The 19,896-nt window shown below is 49.7% G+C and overlaps 1 protein-coding gene across 6 annotated transcripts in view; it reads left to right on the forward strand.

Moving 5' to 3' along the window:
* LINGO1 (leucine rich repeat and Ig domain containing 1) overlaps positions 1 to 19,896 on the forward strand; it is a 467,775-nt gene that overhangs the window by 307,201 nt on the left and 140,678 nt on the right. For all 6 annotated transcript variants that reach the window (XR_007358812.2, XM_048866889.2, XM_048866891.2 and 3 more), the window contains one exon: positions 3,980 to 4,065. The gene's annotated coding sequence lies outside the window, so the exon portion shown is untranslated. The remainder of the gene's footprint in view (positions 1 to 3,979; positions 4,066 to 19,896) is intronic.

The following is a 19,896-nucleotide window of genomic DNA, read 5'->3' on the forward strand; positions in this document are numbered from 1 at the left end:
GTACATTACACTCCTTAACTGCAAAGCTCTTCCTCTTGGGTTCGGTTTAACAGCAGCCATTAGGCAGCAAAGATGAGGCCTGGCGCCCATTTGTGTATCTGGGAGCTTAACGTCTCCGCTTCAGGCTGAAGGGAAACTGTACAGAGAAATCCACAGGCGAGAGGAAATGCTGGGCATTGTAGGCTCTGGGCGAGCTGCCCCTGGGGTGGGGCAGGCAGGCTGTGCAAGATGGCATCCTGGTCGGAGTGAAAGAAGGGGCTCTGTGCTGGACTGGCTATGCAGCTCCCCCACTCCTCCCTTTCCTCCTCCCTGTCCCATACTTTCCTTTGGATTCCCTTTTCTTGGCAACTTCTCCCATCAGCAATATTTTCTTCCTTCCTCTCATTTTCCCCCATTCTCACCTCCCTTCTTTAGGACTCTTCCACTCCCCAGTTTTGCACCTTCCTTCCTGAATCTTTCTCTTTCCATCACTCTCTCCTTCCTCCTTTCTTCCCACCTCTCTCTCTTTCATTTCCCCTAGCCTGCCTTTCAAAAGGAAAAAACCCAGACAGGAAATGAACCAGCCCAATTTAGCACTGCTGGGGTTGAAAGTTTATCATCTGTGATTGAAGTATCTGCACTGAGGCCTTGATGTGCCACCTGTGTGCGATTTTGAATTCGAGTTTGCATACTCCCTGCGACTCATGTAGGTTCGCACAAGCTGTGTTTCAATTTATATCTCTGTCTCTCTATATTTTTAAAGCCGCAGCTAATATTGATTTAGTAACTCAAGTGTTGGAATTTCATCATGCCAGGGAGAATGCATCAAATAAGACTCAGTAGTTGTTTAACTCCAAATGTAGGTCCTGGTCTATGGGGTGTATTTTGCTTTAAGAACTGATTTGGGGGAAGATAGATACTGAAGGACATTTGCATTGGGGTGATGGTCGGGGTTGAGAAGAAGCACTGAAGTTATGAGTAGGCTTTCCCCAAGTTCCCTGAGAGTATCCTCTCTGCTCCCCAAGCCCTTTCCTTGGTGGCCCCATCAGCCCTGTTTCATTCAGTACTTTACACAGCTCATGCAAGAAGTGTGGTCTGGGCATAGCCTTGGAGACTCCTAGAGCAGCGTGTGCACTGGAGCACAGCTTGGAAAGCATTCCTACCAGTGCCAAGCGAACCCCAAATGTTTGGATGTTTCAGTTGTTTATTAGGGAAGCCCCCAAAGTAAGATGTTTAGCTACACCTCTCAGGGCTGCAGACCTGAGCTTGGAGTCTTGCACCAACAAACTTCCTTGGGAGACCGCAGATAACTGCTGACTCTGGTCAGGCTTCACATGCACTTTTCTCAGGAGCTTTAGCCTTCCTAGGGCTGGGATTGGAAGAAGGGAGGGCAGGAGCAAGTGCACAGAAGCATCACAGATAGGCTGGGCCCATCTGCCCTTAAAGGAGCCAGTCCCACCTGTGGCATAGTTAGGTCACCTCCCCAGGTGGGGCAAATGAAGGTCATGTGACCCAAACAGGCCTTCTGGGGAAGAGATAAGAGCAGAGGCCTGTGGCAGAGTTTGGGGAAGTTTGGGTAAGAAGTATCAGGGTGGCAGGTTATAGAGCAGGGAGACAGACCTTCAGACAGGATGGGCCTGGTCCAGCCAGAGATAGGGGAGAAGACTTAGTTCTGTTTATTTAGGGCTTCTAGGGGAGAGACATCCTTGAGTTCTGTGCTTGAAAAGCTTTGTTGTCCGCTTGTGTGAGCTGGCGGAGGGAAAGTCAAAGGGACTGGGGCAAAGAGTTTGAGGAGCCCTGAGAAAGGGAAACTGAGGTAGCGTTGCTGCAGAGCCACCCCATGCCGGGAGGCAGCACTCTGGCCGTGGCTGCCGTGTTAGAACAAGAAATAATCTTTAGAAATATGTATCTGAATGCTTATACAAAAGGTATCAAGACTAGTTTGGTTAGGAGTGAATTTGGGACAGAATTTCAAGTTGGATCATACTGGCTCCAAAGCAGTTTGCTCTGCAAGCTCTGTCTCTAAAGCACGTAGGAGAGCGGAGCCCAGAATGCAGGATAATGCCCTCCCCTAACCAGAGTTTCCTGGGTTCTTGGCTCTCAACCAGAGCTTTATACCCCCACCCCACCCCCGAACCCTGTGTACTATGTCTGTAGCAAAGTATCCAGCTTTGTGTCTGGGGATCTCCAGTGATTCCAGTTCCTGGGTTTCATGCCAGCCTTTTACCTGGTGTTGTCACCTGGATTCATGCCCCTCCCCTGGAACTTAGTGCTCAAGCAAACTCAAAATCACAAAGCCACACTCAAGGGAAGCCCCTGAGTTTAACCTGGTTTAGGTGCTAACTCACAAATTAGCCCTTGTTCTCTGGGATGGTTTGAGGGGCATGGGGAGCACTGGGTGAGCTGAGCTGACTTGAGTCTGTAATGACACTTATAGGCAGAAAGAAAAGGAGTACTTGTGGCACCTTAGAGACTAACCAATTTATTTGAGCATAAGCTTTTGTGAGCTTTATGCATCCGATGAAGTGAGCTGTAGCTCACGGAAGCTTATGCTCAGATAAATTGGTTAGTCTCTAAGGTGCCACAAGTACTCCTTTTCTTCATGGGGAGATAGTTTTACTTTGTGTAGGTTTCAGAGTAACAGCCGTGTTAGTCTGTATTCGCAAAAAGAAAATGAGTACTTGTGGCACCTTAGAGACTAACAAATTTATTTGAGCATAAGCTTTCGTGAGCTACAGCTCACTTCATCGGATGCATGCCGTGGAAACTGCAGCAGACTTTATTTGTGAATTTGTGTGGGGGGGTGGAGGGTGAGAAAACCTGGATTTGTGCTGGAAATGGCCCACCTGTTGATCACTTTAGATAAGCTATTACCAGCAGGACAGTGGGGTGGGAGGAGGTATTGTTTCATATTCTCTGTGTATATATAAAGTCTGCTGCAGTTTCCACGGTATGCATCTGATGAAGTGAGCTGTAGCTCACAAAAGCTCATGCTCAAATAAATTGGTTAGTCTCTAAGGTGCCACAAGTACTCCTTTTCTTTTTTCACCTTAAGTGATCACCCTCATTAGAGTGTGTATGGTAACACCCATTGTTTCATGTTCTCTATGTATATAAATCTCCCCACTGTATTTTCCACTGAATGCATCTGATGAAGTGAATTGTAGCTCACGAAAGCTTATGTCCAAATAAATTTGTTAGTCTCTAAGGTGCCACAAGTACTCCTTTTCTTTTTGCAAATACAGACTAACACGGCTGCTACTCTGAAACTTATAGGCAAGCAAGTTTCACGTGGTCATATTTTGGGATTTTGCAAAGCTCCCTAGCACTGTTTGCAAGAGGGGGGACTCCCCTTATGCCATGACTATCTGAGCAGGGAGGATACCCTGGTTGCTCCAGTGTTTTCTATGGGAAATGTTGTTTCCAAGAGGATTCACACATGCTCAAGGTCCTTACAGGAAGGACAGTTCTTAGTGTTTAAATACAGTGAAACTTGGGCAAGAAATCGCCCTTATTGCACAATTGCATATTTTAAGAGCCCACCCCAAAGTATGCTGGGCCAAACCTGCCCTAGGTGTAACTCCACAGGGGAGGTGACTTTACCCCACTAAGTACTATTCTGCTCCACCTGGATTAGGAAATTACTTCTATTAAGTAACTGCTTCTGGTTGGTCTTTGGAGTGGTCACTTAAGACAGCCTCAGCTGTAATATATTTGCCATTTTTCTTCTCACTCAGCTCCCTGATCCTGTCTTTCTGTGTCCCTGTTTTTCTTCCCATACAGCCCTATTTACAGCATTCAGATATCAGCCTGGGTGAGGCTTATGCTCAGTTCAGCTCATTTTTGGTGAGGGGAGGAGAAAGTTATTTGAAACCTGTTTAACTTTCCTGGTGCTTAATTTCGCAGTCTAATTTCCCTTTAACAGCAGAAGCCAAGTGTCTCTCTCTCTCTACTGTTAAATGCAATGCAAGCTCTGATTGTGATATCATTTCCTTCTCAGTGCATGACTGGAAAGCAAAGGAGAGGACGACGTCCATTGAGCTTCTGGCAGCCAATTGGCCTGCATCCTGACACCATCTGACTTGGGTATGTGTGGGTTTTTCCCCCTGACATGGGGGTTTGATGCTATTGTGTTGCAGAATGTATAATGCTCAATGATCTGTTGCTAGACACAAACATGGGCTTGTCTGTGTTGCTGTAAGATGGGCAGAAATTCCTTCCTGCTATAGTCTGCCATCAGTCCCCAATTACTTGCGTGTTGAGGAAATGTAGAGTTCTTCAGGAGGAATGCAGAAAATTCCATTCTTTTGGCTGAGGGTGGGAAGCTGCTCCCCATATATTTCACCATAAGTGGGGGTATCTGGGAAGTTGGCGTCATGCTTAGTTGGGATGGATCTCCAATGTGTCTGATATTTGGACAACTCCTTGAAAAATACCATCATTACAATCTGGTTAGATTGCATATTGGGGGAAACTTTCTAATGATAAGGATAGTTAAGCACCGGAACAGGTTCCCTACGGAGGTTGTAGAATCCCCATGACTGAAGGTTTTTAACAACAGGTTAGACAAACATCTGTCAGGAATGATCTAGGTGTACTTAATCCTGCCTCAGAGAGCTGGACTAGATGATCTCTTGACGTTCTTTCCAGCCCTACATTTTTATGATTCTGTCCTATCACCTGTAGGATATTCCTCCATCATTAAACAAGATTGGTTCTCTATAAGGTCTATATTATGCCGATCACAGAAACGGCTGCCCGCTGCCTGAGCTAAGTGTAGATCCCCCCTCCACTGTAATGCAGGGGATGTTGGCCAGACAAGCTCTTAATTCTGTCTGAGGGCAAGCAACAGTGACCTCAAACGACTGTGCTTTGTGAGATGTCTCTATTACAGTCACATGACATTGTGACGACTCAGCCTGCTTCCCAGCTTTCTCTCTAGGACAGTCGAAAGAGACAGGAGCAGGTTTTGGCTTGTACTATACATACAAGATCCTAGACTAAAATCTGTGAACTGTCAGTTTGATATAGGCAATGCGTGAGACAGCAAACATCAGAGCTGACTGGGTCTAGGCAATTTCCCAGCACGACAGTCCTCTGGAGAGAACAAAGAGATCGTTCAATGCAGAATGAAATTTAGTTTCCTAATGGGGAGAAAAAAATCAGGATGATTCAGGCATCTCTTTACATCGAGCTGGGGAAAACCATAATTCAGGTTGGATCTGCCCTAATCTGAGGTGAGCTTGTGGGAAGTGCTCTGATCTGTGGCTACTTTCGAAGGCAGAGCTGTATCTGTACCATGGGTTAGCCAGTGAGGAACCATCTGCTCAGGCCTGCTTCAGAAGGGGAACTGTGTTGCTAATCTGGGGCTGGCTGGCAGGCAGTGTCCTTCCCCAGGCCTGTTTTAGAAAGGAGGGAACATGAACAATGAACTGGTGCTGGCTGTCAGGTTTGTCACACGTTTGGGGTTTTTTTCCTTCTTCCCCCATATTCTTTGCTCAGACCAAAGGGCAGGATTTATGGATCCGCTCACTGCAGGCAAAATGGGGACACATCCAAGGACTCCTCGTGCCCCACCGTGCACTCATGTGGATGGCTCCACGCTGTCTTTGAGGTTTCCTTTATCATCATCTATACCATGGTAGCATCTAGAGTCCAGGTGCTGTACAAGCACATAGAAAGGGACAGTCCCTGCCAAGAAAGAGTCTAAAGAGAGGAGATAAAGGGAATATTATCAACCATATTCTACAGAGGAGGAAAATGAAGGACAGGTGTCTGGGGTTTTCAGTGGGAGCTGGGGAGCTAACATCTTGGCAAACCCCAGTCATACAGATGAAGTGATTTACCCAAGGTTTGTGGTAGAGTTGGGAATTGAACACAAATGTTCATGTCCCAGTCGAGAGCCTTACCCACAAGGCCATGCTTCCACCCTATTGCTGTGTGCTCTGCTTCCTCTCTAAATGGACTAAGATGTGACACGTGGCCTGGACTGACCTAAAGCTGGGGGTTGCACTCCGTGTGTGTGGGTGAGCTGGCAGATATATATCTGTGTGTGGCTCCTTCAGAGTACTGGGTGGGGAAGCCTGGGCATGCAGGGAGATGGTTACCTGTCTGGACAGGGGAAACAAAAGCCCCTTGGCTGTGTTGGTGACCGTCTTTGTGGCACAGGGCAGGGACTGACCAATGTGGTCTTGCTCAGTTTCTGGTCCCTGGGGTGCTCTTTTCTACATTAAACCTGTCCTATGGCTCGGAGCTGCAAACTATATTCAGCATCAACATGCTGGGATGAAGAGAAATGATCAGTCGTCACCCTCGCACTTCATCATTATGATAATGTTAACAGAAGGCTGATTACTGGGATCATTTGTCAGCAGGCACATGTGTCTACCAATCCCAGATCGCAACAAGGTGTGCCACTACCTTGGTGTCATGCCGAATGTTTAAGGGGAACTCCACAATGGGAGGGGTTGGGGGAGAGGGTGACTATCCATCCATCAGTACTGAATGAACAAAACATGCAGATGAACCAGCATGTAGAGGACTTGGGTTGACGTACGGCAGTCGTCCTATTTTATCATACTGGTGATTTAGGATTTGGAGCACCAACAGAGCCCTGCTCTGGTAGAGCCCTTTGGCTGCTCAAGGTTGTAAGCTACTGTATCGAGATGCACTGTCTCTTCAGATTAAGGATGGAGATGCACACTGCAGAGAAGCCCACAGAATTCGCACAGGCACTACATTATACTTTAACCCTAAAAGAGAGGGAATCCTGCAGGCTGGGTTTTTTGGAATGCCAAGGAACGAATGAACATATGGATGGAATTTCCTTCTCAATCCAATAGAGAATGGCTCCCTCCCTGTCTGGGTTGGGGTGAATGTGGGCTGACAGTTCTGCATGGAGCCTAGTAGAACTGGTCAAGATTTTTGGGGGGGGGGGGTCAAAGCACTTTTTCGAACAAAGAAATATTGGTTTGTTTTACTAAAATGGAAAATTTCCATTTTGGCCAAAATTTTCCAATTGTTCTATGAAAAAAATGAACACCAACAACGTGTTGGTTCTATGTTTGGGGGGTTTATATCTTTTTGTTTGTCTAATACAGAACACTCTCTTTACTAAACACTGACAATGTTTACCAAAAATGGTTTTCAAAAACAAGTTTTTCGGTTTCAGTTTTTTATTGGGGGGGGGAACATAACAATTATTTGTCAAGAGAGATTTCAAGAAAAATATTTGGCAGTTTTCAACTCTGCTGTATGAAGCAAATTAATATACCCCATATAGTATGACTAGATTCCTCTTAACTGCTCCTGAAGAGGAGATACACTGGATATTGCCCCTGGTTGCCTAGCACTAGGCAACTTTCATATCTTCAATCCCAGTCATACAATTAGGCCCTAGGTGGAACTTCATTGACCTCAGGGGGATTGGCAGCACTTCTCCAAGGCATATTTAAGTTCATGACTGTTCACTGAAGGAAGGGCTGTTCTCAAAGGCAGCTCTCAAATTCCAGAATGGCAGCAGCATTGTTGAAGGCAGGGCCCTTCTGGGCTAGACCTGTGGCTTAGAGAGACAGTGCAAGGTGCTGCCCTGTAGTGGGGGGGTCTGAATTTGGGTCCTGGGCATTTACACCTGCTCTTTCTCCCTCCTCTACCCAAGCCAGCGTTGGGAGGGAGGATGCGGAGGGGTGGGCAGGGGCAACAGGAAGCAGGCTGGGCGATTATTAGTTCAGTAGTGTTTTTTTTTAAATAAATGCTAGAAAATACATATATTGCTTCTTTGAACCAGGGCATGATTTACAGGGACCTTTCTTTTTTTTATTATTATTAATTATTTATTTGTATTGTAGGGGCCCATAAAAGCCACAGTCCTAGCCCAGCACCCCATTGTGCTGGGCACTGTACACAAACCGAACAAAAAGACAGCCCCTACCCCTCTGTCCTCTCTGCACATACATGTCACCTTGTATTCCGCCCCGCAGTGTTACCAGGTCCTGCAGCGTTAGCATAAGCCACCTGATATTTGGTGTTTTTCATAAAGCCCCAGCTCCTGGATTCATGGGGTTACAAGAGAATCACAGCTTTTGTTATTTAAGAAAAGGAAGTTTCTAGCCCTTGTGGTATGGTGGATATTTAAAGCCTGTAAACATAAACTGAGCTCACCCAAAAGGCTCCGGACCCAGAAGGCAAAGTGTCTACTTTCTTTAAACCTCATGATTTGGGGGACCTGGCTCATGCTTTTTGAATGCTGACAGTTGGCAACCTAATGGTTCCCATCCGTCCAAGCTCTGCCTGGGGGTGAATTGGCCTCTGCCATGTTGTTTGAACAGCTCTATCAGCAATCAAGTTTCATGCAGTTAATGTGGCAGGTGATACCACAGCCACACTCCTAATCTGTTACCAAACACTTGTGGAATTCATCCCTAGAGACCACAGAGGTATACGGGCTGCTGCCCTTCACGCTCCTCTCACACGCACATGGACTGACATACAAACCTGAATGCAGAGTGACACATGCACAAACATTCATCCTCTTTGCTCAGAGGCATATGTTTGGTCACAAACCGCCCCCCAGCCTCTTACTGCTACAGCTCAGCTGAGCGATTAAGGGGTGCGTGCCCCCCTCTCCATCCCCAAGGCTCATGTTAAATTTACTCCTCACACCTCTGTCAGAGCTGCCTACAGGTAGGACACAGCAGCGGCGCCATGCCGTGTTCCCTCCCTATCCTAACGCGGCAGCTTTTTGAACATCTTTTCCTCCTCCAGTGGGAGGAGAGGTGTCTGGGCATGGGATCTCAGAGCCAGATCCTTGGCTGGTGTGAATTAGCTCAGCTGTGCTAACTTAGTGGGACTACACTGGTTCACACCAGCTGAGTATCTGGCCCTCAAATGTCAAACGAGAACGAGGGTTTCAAAGGGCTTTACAAGCATCAATGTAGTAAGCCCTTCACAGTGCCCAGTGAGGTGAGTGATATCCCCATGGGAGAGATGGGGAAAGTGAGGCACGCGAGCCAGGCAATGACTTGCCCAGCAAATCAGGAGCAGAGCCAGGAATAGTCTCCTTGCTCCCATCCTGATGCCCCTTCATTCCTGTTCTTCAGTCTCCTCTCTCCTGAGATTCAGTGGAACACAGTCTTTCCGCTTCCACTTTGCTGTAGTGACAGGTGGAAGCTGGCACTGGCTTCCCCACCCGCCACTTGCTGCCCAGCAGGAGATTCCTGAAGAGCCATATTTCATGACTGGTGGGGCAGAGGGCATAGCGCCTTGCCAGGCTGCTGCCGCCAGTGTCAGCATATGGCCAGAACGGAGGGTGGACCTTGATCAGAGAAGAGGCTGCAGTACCCTGCTGCCTATCTCTAGCCAGCACTAGGAATCCCCTCTGCTTTCCACGTGGAGGTGCAGCTGCCACGTATCCCTGCCCATCAGCTTCCCGTCCACTTCCATCCCCTTCTGCTCCAGCTAAGCCCTCCCACCCTACCCTCTCAGGGCCCCATTCTGACTACAGCAGGGTACCAGCAGCTCCCAAAGGGGCTCTGGGAATGTCAGCAATGGGAGAACCAGTCCACAGAGGGAGAGGGAGAGGGCCGGGGGGAAGAGAAAGGGATGTGGAAGAGGAATAGAAGCGAGAGAGAAAGGGATGAGTTAGAGATCTTGGCATGATACAGCACCAGGATCAAAGGCGAGGGAGGGGGAGCGCCAGCTCCTTTACAGAAACATGTCTATCCAGGGATCGCACACCATTGTGCAGGTCAGCACTTTGTTTGAGAGAGAACAATATGAGTTGTCAGGCGGAGAAAACATTCCATCCACCAATAACTTCATTTTGCTGAACAGTCTGCTCGCTCCGAGAGGAAAATCAATGAGAGTAAACCCAACCTCCATGCCTGGCAGGAGACACCAGCCCGAGCCCAGTAGTCTCCTCAGGGTGCCAGCCACCCCTATCCAAGTCGGGGGGGAACTGGCCCAGAGGACAGAGCTGGGGGAGAGTTCCCCCGGAGAGGGGGCAAAGTGTGGGACTAGGGAGTTGCTGCCTTCCGGACTTTAAGAAATGATGCGGTTGGAGGGGCTGGAGGAAGAGAAATGAGGCGAGAGCCAGGTGAAAGAGAGGAGGGAAGGAAAGAATGTGACAGATGAGAGAGCTGCTGTAACCTCCCTTCACAGTTTCTGTTAATAGAAGTGCTGAGGGCTGTGAGGAAATGGCCCAAATGTTATGGAGCACGTGGGTGGGAGGGGGCAGGAAGGAAGGAAAGCGGAGACAAGAAAGCAGAGAGGGAGAGGCAGCAATAGGCTTAGCCCAGCTTCATGGGGGAGGGCGTGGTTTGAGAAGAACAGGCAGTTTCCTTAGCTGTTATACTCTCCTCCTCCATTTATTATTGTTCATATCACAGTGGTGCCAACCAAGCTGAGGGACCCTCTGTTATGCCCTGTAGCGAGAGGCAGACCCTTTCCTCCAGGGCTTCCGTTCCGTGAGACAAGACGGACAAAGGATGGGAGGGGCAGTGACTCTGGCCTTGCCCGACTCCCACCCGCACACAAAGCCCTGAACTCGGGGCAAACAATGCTGTCACTCCAGCTGGCTGGCCTGAGAGGGGACAGAGGTAAAGCTCTGGTAAGCACAACCCGCCAGCTCTGTGTACTTGAGGTGATGTCGTGGGGTGGCCACTCTCCCTGGAGCTAGGCTAACTAGGGAGAAGTTAGCTCTGCGGTGAGTGAAGACAGGCCCTCAGTTGAGGTCACTCAGCCAGAGACCCAGTCTAGTACCCAATGCACTCAGCCATACTGCCTCCCTTTCCCCTCTCTCATTTCATCCTTCCCCACTATGAGACATATCTCCCCACCCTCTCCCCAATATTCCAGAAAGAAACCTAGCTTGAATTTCTTGCCTGTTACTTTTCTCTGTCCCATGCTACTTTCTAGGTCAAATCAGCACCAGGCATGAACATGAGACCTTTTTTTGGTATCACATTAGCAAAAATGAATATTAATAGTGCAAAATGCTAATAGGTAGGTGAGAGAGACAGGTCGCACAATCTGATAGTCACATTGTGTATGCAATGGCTGTCCCTCAGCATGAAGGTGAGTGCTAACAAAAGACCCAGTACTGCTCAGGTGTCTGGGAGCTAACAGGATTAGTAGCACTGTTTAAAGACACCCCCCCCCCCACCCCGACCCATGAATGGGGACTGGATCCAGAGGGGTTGGCATCCGCTGCCATGGGATGTTTTGAGCCAGATGCTCTGGGTGACCCTGCCTGGTGCTGGAGTTTCAGGACAACTGAGAAATGTGCTGCTCTGAAAAAATGCAGCTGTGTTAATGCTGCTGAACAGGAATGCCAGCTCCTGAGGGCCCCCTCCCATCCCCCCGCCGCTCCCCCCCCCCCCCGACCCCAGGCGCGAAGTGGGGACGGGCGGCTCAGTCTGGAGCTCCAGGTCTGAGCTCTGGCTTGGCCTAGTGGATGTCAGAACCTTCTCTTCCCAGGAACTCGCTCTGTGACAGAACCGTTTAGGCTAAAATGGGTGCTTAAAGGGAGGTGCCTAAGGTACCAGTTCATATCCAGGGCTCTGAGAATTGGGATGTTTCTATCTGGTGCCTACAGAGGTGTGTAAACACCCATATGAGGGCACCCAAGTTTGAAAATGGTGGGTCAGATTCTTGGAGCTTGGCTGATTTACACCAGCTGAGGACTTGGCTCATTGGCACTGAACCGCTCCGTGCCTTGGTTTCCCCAGCTGTGCCATGAGGATCATAATACGACCTGCCCAGAGTGGGATGTTGTGGAACTTCTGGTAAACGGCTTGAGAGCTTTGCATGTGTGACACTTTGGAAGCCCAAACGATGCATGATAATAAGCATTATTCTAAAATCCCCTAGCACTAGGCACCACCATCAGCTGCAATGCACAGGGCCATGACTGCAGAACAACATGCTGTTATTTGAAGGGTAGGTTGTGGCTTATAGGTGCACCGCTGAGCCGCCCCACATGGGAAGGGCAAGGGGAGGTTAGTCTGTGAGCTTTGGGGCAGAGACTGTCATTATGTGTGTGAAGAGCACCCCATGCAGGGCTGTCATGCTCTCCACCTGGGCTGTCTCCTGTGCCAGATGGAGCAGGTTAATCTCCCTAGTGCACTGGCCCCACTGTGCACTCCCCCAGCCTGTCACACTTCTCCCCTTGCTCACTGAGCAGCCTGCACCTCTCTTTGGCCCTGAGCAGCAGCTCCTCTGTCTAAAGGACATGATCACTTGCCCCTCTCCAGAGGTGGAGTTGGAAATCAGAGCCCTGCATCTCCTACATCCTCTCTGCTGGTCCCCCTACACCCTCGGGCTCAGTACCCTGCTCTGCATGGAAAACCCCAGAGCACTCGAGGTCAGGATCCAGCAGAGAGACTGCCAGAGAACAGTGCAATTGATGCAAAGTAAAAGGAGGGGCAAACCTCTTAGGCCCCCCTTCCTCTGTTTTGCCAGGCATCTTGCTTTGGAGCTAGTTTCGGGGGGCATATCCAGCCATCCTGTCATGCCACTGACTGCTCTGCACATGGACAGCTGCCCACAGAGCTGCTGCAGCCAGGTCTCAAAGGGGAGCAGCTTCTCCCTTCTCCTTCCACTGCTCCCCCAACGCCCTGAGGGACAGGGTCTGTGCTGCCTGTCCATCCGCTGCTCCCTGCACTGGTGGAGGGGGGCATGCAGGGGCAACGGCTGGAGAGAGGAGAAGGTTGAGGGAGAGAGGGACAGGAGAAAGGAGGAGAAGATTTTGCAAAAACCCACCTTAACCCCTCTTATTCCCTCTCCCAGCCCAGACAGCTAAAGGACTCGCAGGCTCCCAGTGCCCGCCACCGGTGCCCCAAACCGTGCGGCACCTGCACTGCTCTTCCCCAGCAGGTTGGTGTGGTGGGAGACGTTAAATCTCAGGCATCCATGACGAAGGGGAATGTGGGTTAAAAATAGACTAGAAGCCGCTGGAGTTTTTTCCAACCATCGGACAGCGACTTCCCGACTCTGAACGGGAGATGGTATCTTGTATACGCAGCTCAGAATGTCACATTAGTGTTAAACGAGGGGAAAATCCAGAGTGGAAAAGGGAGTGTGCGAGACAGGGCTGCGCTGCAGTTTAGTCCTTTTGGTTTACGCTCTGATACTTTATGGTTAATTACACCCTGACATGCACAAAGGGGAAAAAAGGATTTTAAAAAAGCTTTTAAAAAATTACCTTCCATGAAATATTCAGGACATGCTGCTCCTTTTTTTAAAAACTGGCATAATTACTCCTGCAAGGCTTTTTCCAATTCTCTGGATTTCATTGCATTTGGAGAGAGGCAGCAGAAACATTTGTCCTTGTTAACACAGAGAGGAGCTGTGTGGGGGGGGAAGAGTTGTACCAGTTAGGAGAGAAGTTACCATATTAAAATAATGTAAATGGGGAGGGGAGGAGTTGGTGCCAACACGCTCCACGGTTTCTGGGAATCTGGATTGTGGTGTGGCTGGAGGGGGAGGGAGTCTAGCTGTGCAAAGGATATTTTACCATCTGAGTGCACTAGGATCTGCACTGGTAGTGCACTGGTGATGGGGATCCCATCCCACGAGTGCACTAGGGTCTGCATTGGCATTGTCCAGTTGTGTAGCACAGTGTGTATGATGGGGACGCACAGAGGGGAGATGTGCAGGACACAGAGCTTACATTACTAAGAACCAAGGGCTGTTTTTACTATGAGGAAACACTTGACATTTAATTGGAGACCAACTGCTTGCAGATCCCCTGTGTTCCTGGGTGCACTGTTAATAGCTTTAGGGCCACGGCTGTGATGGTGTGCTCCCTGCATTCCTACCCCCTCAAACAGAATGGCAGCCCCTGAAATGGCAGGCCACGCCTCCAGATGTCACCTCAGTCAGTGCTGTGTATTTCTAGAGCACTTTTCAGCCGAGGCTCTCAAAGCACTTGGCAGAAGTGGGTAGCTGTCATTATCTGTGTGTGATAGGTGAGGGGAAGCTGAGGCAGAGGAGGCCAGATCTAGAAGAGTAACAAGGAAGTGTTAGCATGAGTCTCTGCCATGGGTAGGAGTGTGGGGTTTGATTGCAGTGGTGCTGTCACCATGGTAGAGAGCAGTCCCGTCATAACACCAATACCCGAAAGCGTGGGAAGGAGTCATGCTAAGTTAGTGTAGATGGGCCTGGAAATATGAGGGTCCTGTCTCCACTGAAACATGCTGCTAGAAATGGCATCTGAGGGGTTCCCATTCATTGCTCACTCTACAGGTACAAGGCTGGGTTTTCAGGCTGACAACACTGCAGACTCACTCCAGATTCAGAGTTGTCTGCCTCAAGCATCAGCACCCCTGCCACCAGAGGTGGGTGAGAAGGATAGGTAGGACACCACTGAGATGAGCCACTGTGTAAGCCCCAGGGGAAATGGTCTTCTGTTGGAGCTATTCCCTTGGTGCTAAGGGAGCCAGAATTAGAATTGAGTTCACTCTTTCTTAGCTGTACTGGTGCCACAGGGCCAATTGGAATAGAAACAACTACTTTTGTCACTAAATTCAGCAACTGTGACATGAAGGGAGCAGAATGCTGAATGAGAAAGTGCTGTCTTTACAGTCACTTTACTGACCACAACCATGCTTTGAGGGACCGCCCCAGGGTCACACAGTGAGTCATTGGAATAGACCCCCAGTCCTCTGACTCGCAGCCTCTGGGTCTAGCCACAGCATTGCCTTTCTGAGGAAGGCAGGGAGAGTTAAACACCCAAATCAGGGAGCCTTTTCAGTACCACAGCACATCCCATGATTCAGCCTGCCCCCCTCCGTGTGCTGGAGTGGGGGAAAGGAGGTGGCTGGCATTTTATGAATTAATCAAAGACAATGGTGTTTGGTAGAGCAGTTGATTTAAAGAGCCCTTTGCAAGCATGTGTGTAATATGATTTCTTATCCCAGCCTGGCTCTGCGTGCTCCTGCCAATAGGAACTGTTCCAGCTCACAGCCACATCCTGGGGAGACAGGCAGAGTGTTCTTTTCATCTACAAATAAAACAAACAGGAACAAAGAAGACAATAATATTGACTTTTATCATTGATATTCCCATTTATCTCAGTAATAATTAGTAATTCTATCGCCATGAAGGCATAGCTCATAATCTCATTGTTTCATGGGAGCTTTTTAGTGTCATCTCAGACAATACAGACACACACAGCTTTGGTGGTGGGGGGAGAGAAGGATGCGGGCAGACAAAGGGGGAGAGGGAGACTAGAGGGAGGGGAGGATGGAAAGGAGACAGGGATGGGAGATGAGCTGCATGAGTCTTGACTGCAAAATCCACGCCAGGGGGAGAGACTGTGCACCCAGCAGAGGAACAATGGCTGAGGGAAAGAGAAATAGACTCAGGAGAGGGGGCGAAGAAGCCAGCAAGGCGGGGAAGGGAGAGCCAAGGAGGGAGCGAGCGCTAGCTTGGTAAGAAGTTGTAGCTGGGGGAATTCGGAGAGGCTGGAGCAGTCTGTGGAGACTTCTCTTGCTCTCTGCTTCCCTCGAACAACTAAATCCGAGCTGACAGCTGCTTGTTAAGAGAAGCTGAAGACAGAGGGGCTCATGGGGAGCCATGTGTGCTGACAGTGCCCAGGAACAGGTGGGGAGAGGAAGGCCCATGCCCACTGCTCCTTCCTTGGGCTGCTGTCTGCAGTAAACACATGGGTACCAAAGAGACCTGGAGAAAGGGACCACGGCGGCTTCATCCTGTTAGCGCTGGCTGTGGCTGTCATCTCCCTTGGCCAGCAGGAGCCTTTGAAGTGAGAACCCGCAAATCTCGAGGTACAGTGCAGGCCGGCTTTAGGGGGTATAGAACACAGTGCTATGGTGTGAGGGGCGACGCCACAGGCCAAGTGCAGCCTTGGGCTCCTAAGGGGGTGACATCGTGGGGGGCGGGGATTTGGCCCAATGGGTGCTGCATTGCTGTGGGCTGTAGCTGGGATTGCAGCTCCTATAGCTGGCGGAGACAAGGCTGTTATGGGAACCCGGGCACAGAAGGGCTGAAGGCCAGAAATCCAGGAGGGCTCAGCATCTGCAGTCAGAGCCAGGGTTTCCAAAGAGCTCTGCTCCCATTTTGACTCCTCAGTGAAGGGACCTGATTTCAAAGGGGCTCAGAACTCAGAAGCTTCCTTTGTTCTCCTGGGGGAGAAGGGCTCCCCATTGTTCTCAGGGGGTCCAAGAGGAAGAAGTCTCTGCTGTTCTCAGCGGGAGCTGCTGGGTACTGAGTACTTTCAGAAGTCAGGCCCTGAGTGCCCAAGCGTTTCATGGTGTTGCTACCTGGCTGTTCATGTCATGGCTCCGTGCTACTGTCCTGATGCTGCATTTAGCATCAGGGTGCTGTGAGCTGCTCTTGTCAGGGGATTGCCACTCCCGAGTCCAGGTGCTGTAGGGTAGCCACGAGAGCTGTGATTTCAGCTCATTCTATCCCTAGAGTTTTGCTTCTGAGATTTAATTTTGAACCACCCCCAAACCTCAGCCCAAAGCACCAAGTTGGGTGATTTTGGAGTTTGTAATGAAACCTCCAAGCAGGCAAACCTGGAAGCTCTGTCCAGCTGTGATGACAGAGAAGGGCCCCAGCCTCAAAGTTCACAGCCGGATGCAAATTTTCCCTAAGTTCAAGGGTGTTTGGATTCAGGGTTTTGGGTTGTTCTAGTGTAGAGATAAGACTTTGTGCCAACTTTCTCCAGCTGTCAAGGGTTGTTTTGATTCCGTCCCATCATTACGGCATTTAACATGTACCAAATAAGAGGCTGTACAGGCATTAACAATACCCTCCCAGCCCTTGTCTGAGATGAGTACAATGATTATTTTTCAGGTTTCCGAGTAGCAGCCGTGTTAGTCTGTATCCGCAAAAAAAGCAGGAGTATTTGTGGCACCTTAGAGACTAACACATTTAGCGCATAAGCTTTCGTGAGCTACAGCTCACTTCATCGGACCCCCATTTTAAAGAGGGGGAACAGAGACACAGAGAGGTTAAGTGATTTGCCCAGGGCTACATAGGGCATCAGTACCAGAGCCAGGAATAGAAGTCACCTCCAGCTCCCAGTCCTGCACTTAATTCCTGTGATGGGGTGTTTGCCCCACACCAGCCCTGAAAGGGTTAAGGTGGCACAGCTAGAGCCAATTAACCTCAGAGTCTGCCCCTGGTGGAGAGTGGGCTTGATTGAAAGTGACTAGTTGCTGATAAAGATGGGGGAGATGCTGGCTAAGGGATAAATCCAGGAAGTTTGCAGCAGAGGGGCGGTGCAGTAGGGAAGTCAGCAGTTGCTCTCGGGCCCTGATGGAAGGGTTTACCCAGAAGCATGGAGAAAAAGCCTGTGGGAGTAGAATAGGAAGCAGCCCAGGGAATGAGTGGTGAGGTTAGAGATTATGTAGACCTGGGCTGCTGATTGTAGGGTCCCTGGGCTGGAACCTGCAGTACCAGGTGAGTTGGGTTCCCCTACCAGTCCCTGGGAAGTGGCACAGGATTGTAGGACACACCAAAAGGATAGCTGATCTGGAGGGACTTTGGTACCCCAGGAAGGGGGAAGTATATGGTGAGGGCTGAGTTGCGAAGAGAGGGAGCATCCCAAGTTGAAGAGAGACACAGGCCACCGTGTGAGCGAATGATGGAAGCGAGTGCTAGATCAGACAAGAGTTGCTTCCCCAAATACAGCCATGAGGGGTGCCTCAGCAATGAGCAGAGAACCCTATTCTAGCCTGCCTCTCCAGCTAGCCCGTCTCCTGATTTTGAGAGGGCTGTATCATACGCTGCAAGCAAAATTTTCATGGCTGTGGAAGCATCAGCAGTTCTCTGCAGGGACCTGCATCAGCATAAGCCTGTGAAGCCACGTGATTGCCTGCCACAGTGCAGCAAGAGTCTTGCAACAATGTGATGCAAATGACTGTGTTATGATGTCACTACTAGTTTGACTCAGAGAAGAAATGTACATAGGTGATAGCAGCCCAGGCGTGAGCCCAACCATTGTCAGGTTTGTGGGGTAAGCTGGGAGTTTCAGAGGAGATGGTGTGGGGTGATTCTGAGGGAATAGCCAAAACTGAGTAATCAGGGTTTCCCACAGCTTCCACTCCATTTCAGCTTCCAACCAGCCCGTGGTGAAAAATGTTTGCTGTGCTTCTCCCTTCCTCGATCTCTGGCCTCTTTATAAAAAATCCTTTCTGTGCTCTCTAAAATAAACTCACTTTGCACTTGGAGTGAACAATACAGAGCACCCAGGCTGCAGAAGCAAGGGAGCCAGTCCTGCGCCCCCTTCCGTATGGCCATAGAGGGGAGAAAGGTAATCCATTAGGGAATGGGGGGAGGGCTTGGAAGAAGTTGGCTCTCCTGGTTGTTTCTCTATTTGCTCCTGACTGCTCTGTGCATCATCCCAAATTGGTCTGGGGGCCCGTTTCCTGCATCTATTTTTGTGTCGCTCCATTAAATTCAGATCCCTACCTCGGGTTTGAAAGATGGTTTCCGGTACACAAAGTCCCAAGCATTATCAATTCCACAGGAACCGCTGTCACGGCAGCCACAGGGACCAGCGAGCAGCGAATGCAAATGCAGGGCAGTGTTTTTATTAGGATTTAAATGAGTTTAGGGCTGTTTAGAATTACAATGTGATTTGAGTCAGGAGGGGCTTATAAAACTGGTACAAGTTCATATATTATACAACAAACGTGCTAAACCCCATGACTCCAGCCCGAGTGCATTTCTGTAGCAAGCCAGGGAAACAAACTTCTGTCAGAATTCCAGCAGATCTTCTGGGCTCAGGGATTTGGCCCTTCTCTCTTGGGGCCAAGGAAGTGGCTGCTCCGGGTGAGGGCAGTGCTAAGCAGCCCAGCCGCTCTGCCTGCTGAAGGCAGTGATGGTTCCAAGCATGGAGCACATATAGAATGGGGCCTCAATTTTGTGCATACACAAAAATAATAACCACCATGCAATTCAGCAGGAGCTACGGTCTGTGCTTCACAGAGCCCTGGAAGGAGAATAGCAAGGGGCACTCCAGGCCGGGATGAAGGCACAATGGCCATGCTGCAGCGGGGTTGGCAGATTGCACAATACCTGCTTGTATTATGCCTGGCCCAAGCCGAGCAATTCTTCCCTCACTTATGTGAGCATGAAAAGCTTTGTACAAAGCCCTCAGGAGTCAGTGGAAAGTAGGGTTGCTGATCTGGGTTGGATGTATTCCTGGAGGTTTCATCACGTGACATAGTCTTTAATTAAAGATTCATCTTTAATTCTTGGAGACTCCAGGACAATCCTGGAGGGTTGGCAACCAAAAGGCTCCCAGTGATTCCAGAGAGCTTTGCATCAAGTGTTATCTTCATACCCTCTCTGTCTCTCTCGCAAACAGACACACACACACAGAGGTTTTAGAAAGGAAGGGGAAGGTTTTAGATATCCAAAATGTCAATGCCATGGTGGGGGTGGGCTTTGCTGCACCCCAGGGTCCTTTCTGTGAGCTGCTACATTGTCTCCTTTGAAGACGGACCTGGGGTGCATCGGAGCCCCAGGGAGACTGATTGCTGCAGCTCAGCAGTGGGAAGTCTCCACCAGGTGAGAGGTAAGCTGAAGAAAGGCCCCTCAACAGGCTGTAGTTAGAGGAGAGCCGGGGGGGGGAGTGCGGGGAGGACGTGAGTTGAGCTCAGGAGCTGGGATTCTCTCACCTTCAGTTTGGATGAGTGTCAACTGTTGCCGTTTGGGTTTGGAATGTGCCCTCCAGTCAGCAACGCCCAATGCTGCATTTCCAGCCTATGGAGTGAGCGCTTTCTACCACCACAGCCTCATGTTTCCATGCCCAAATTGCGTTACAGGCCACTGAAATGCAGCCACCTCTGGGGTGGAACATGTCAGCAGCTTCTATTTCACTGTCAACAGTCCAGTACACCACAGTGCAGAAGGCTACTGTATCCCACTGAAAGTGCAGGAGAA

Source organism: Caretta caretta, chromosome 10, assembly GCF_965140235.1.
Source record: "Caretta caretta isolate rCarCar2 chromosome 10, rCarCar1.hap1, whole genome shotgun sequence".
Taxonomy (NCBI): Eukaryota; Metazoa; Chordata; order Testudines; family Cheloniidae; genus Caretta; species Caretta caretta.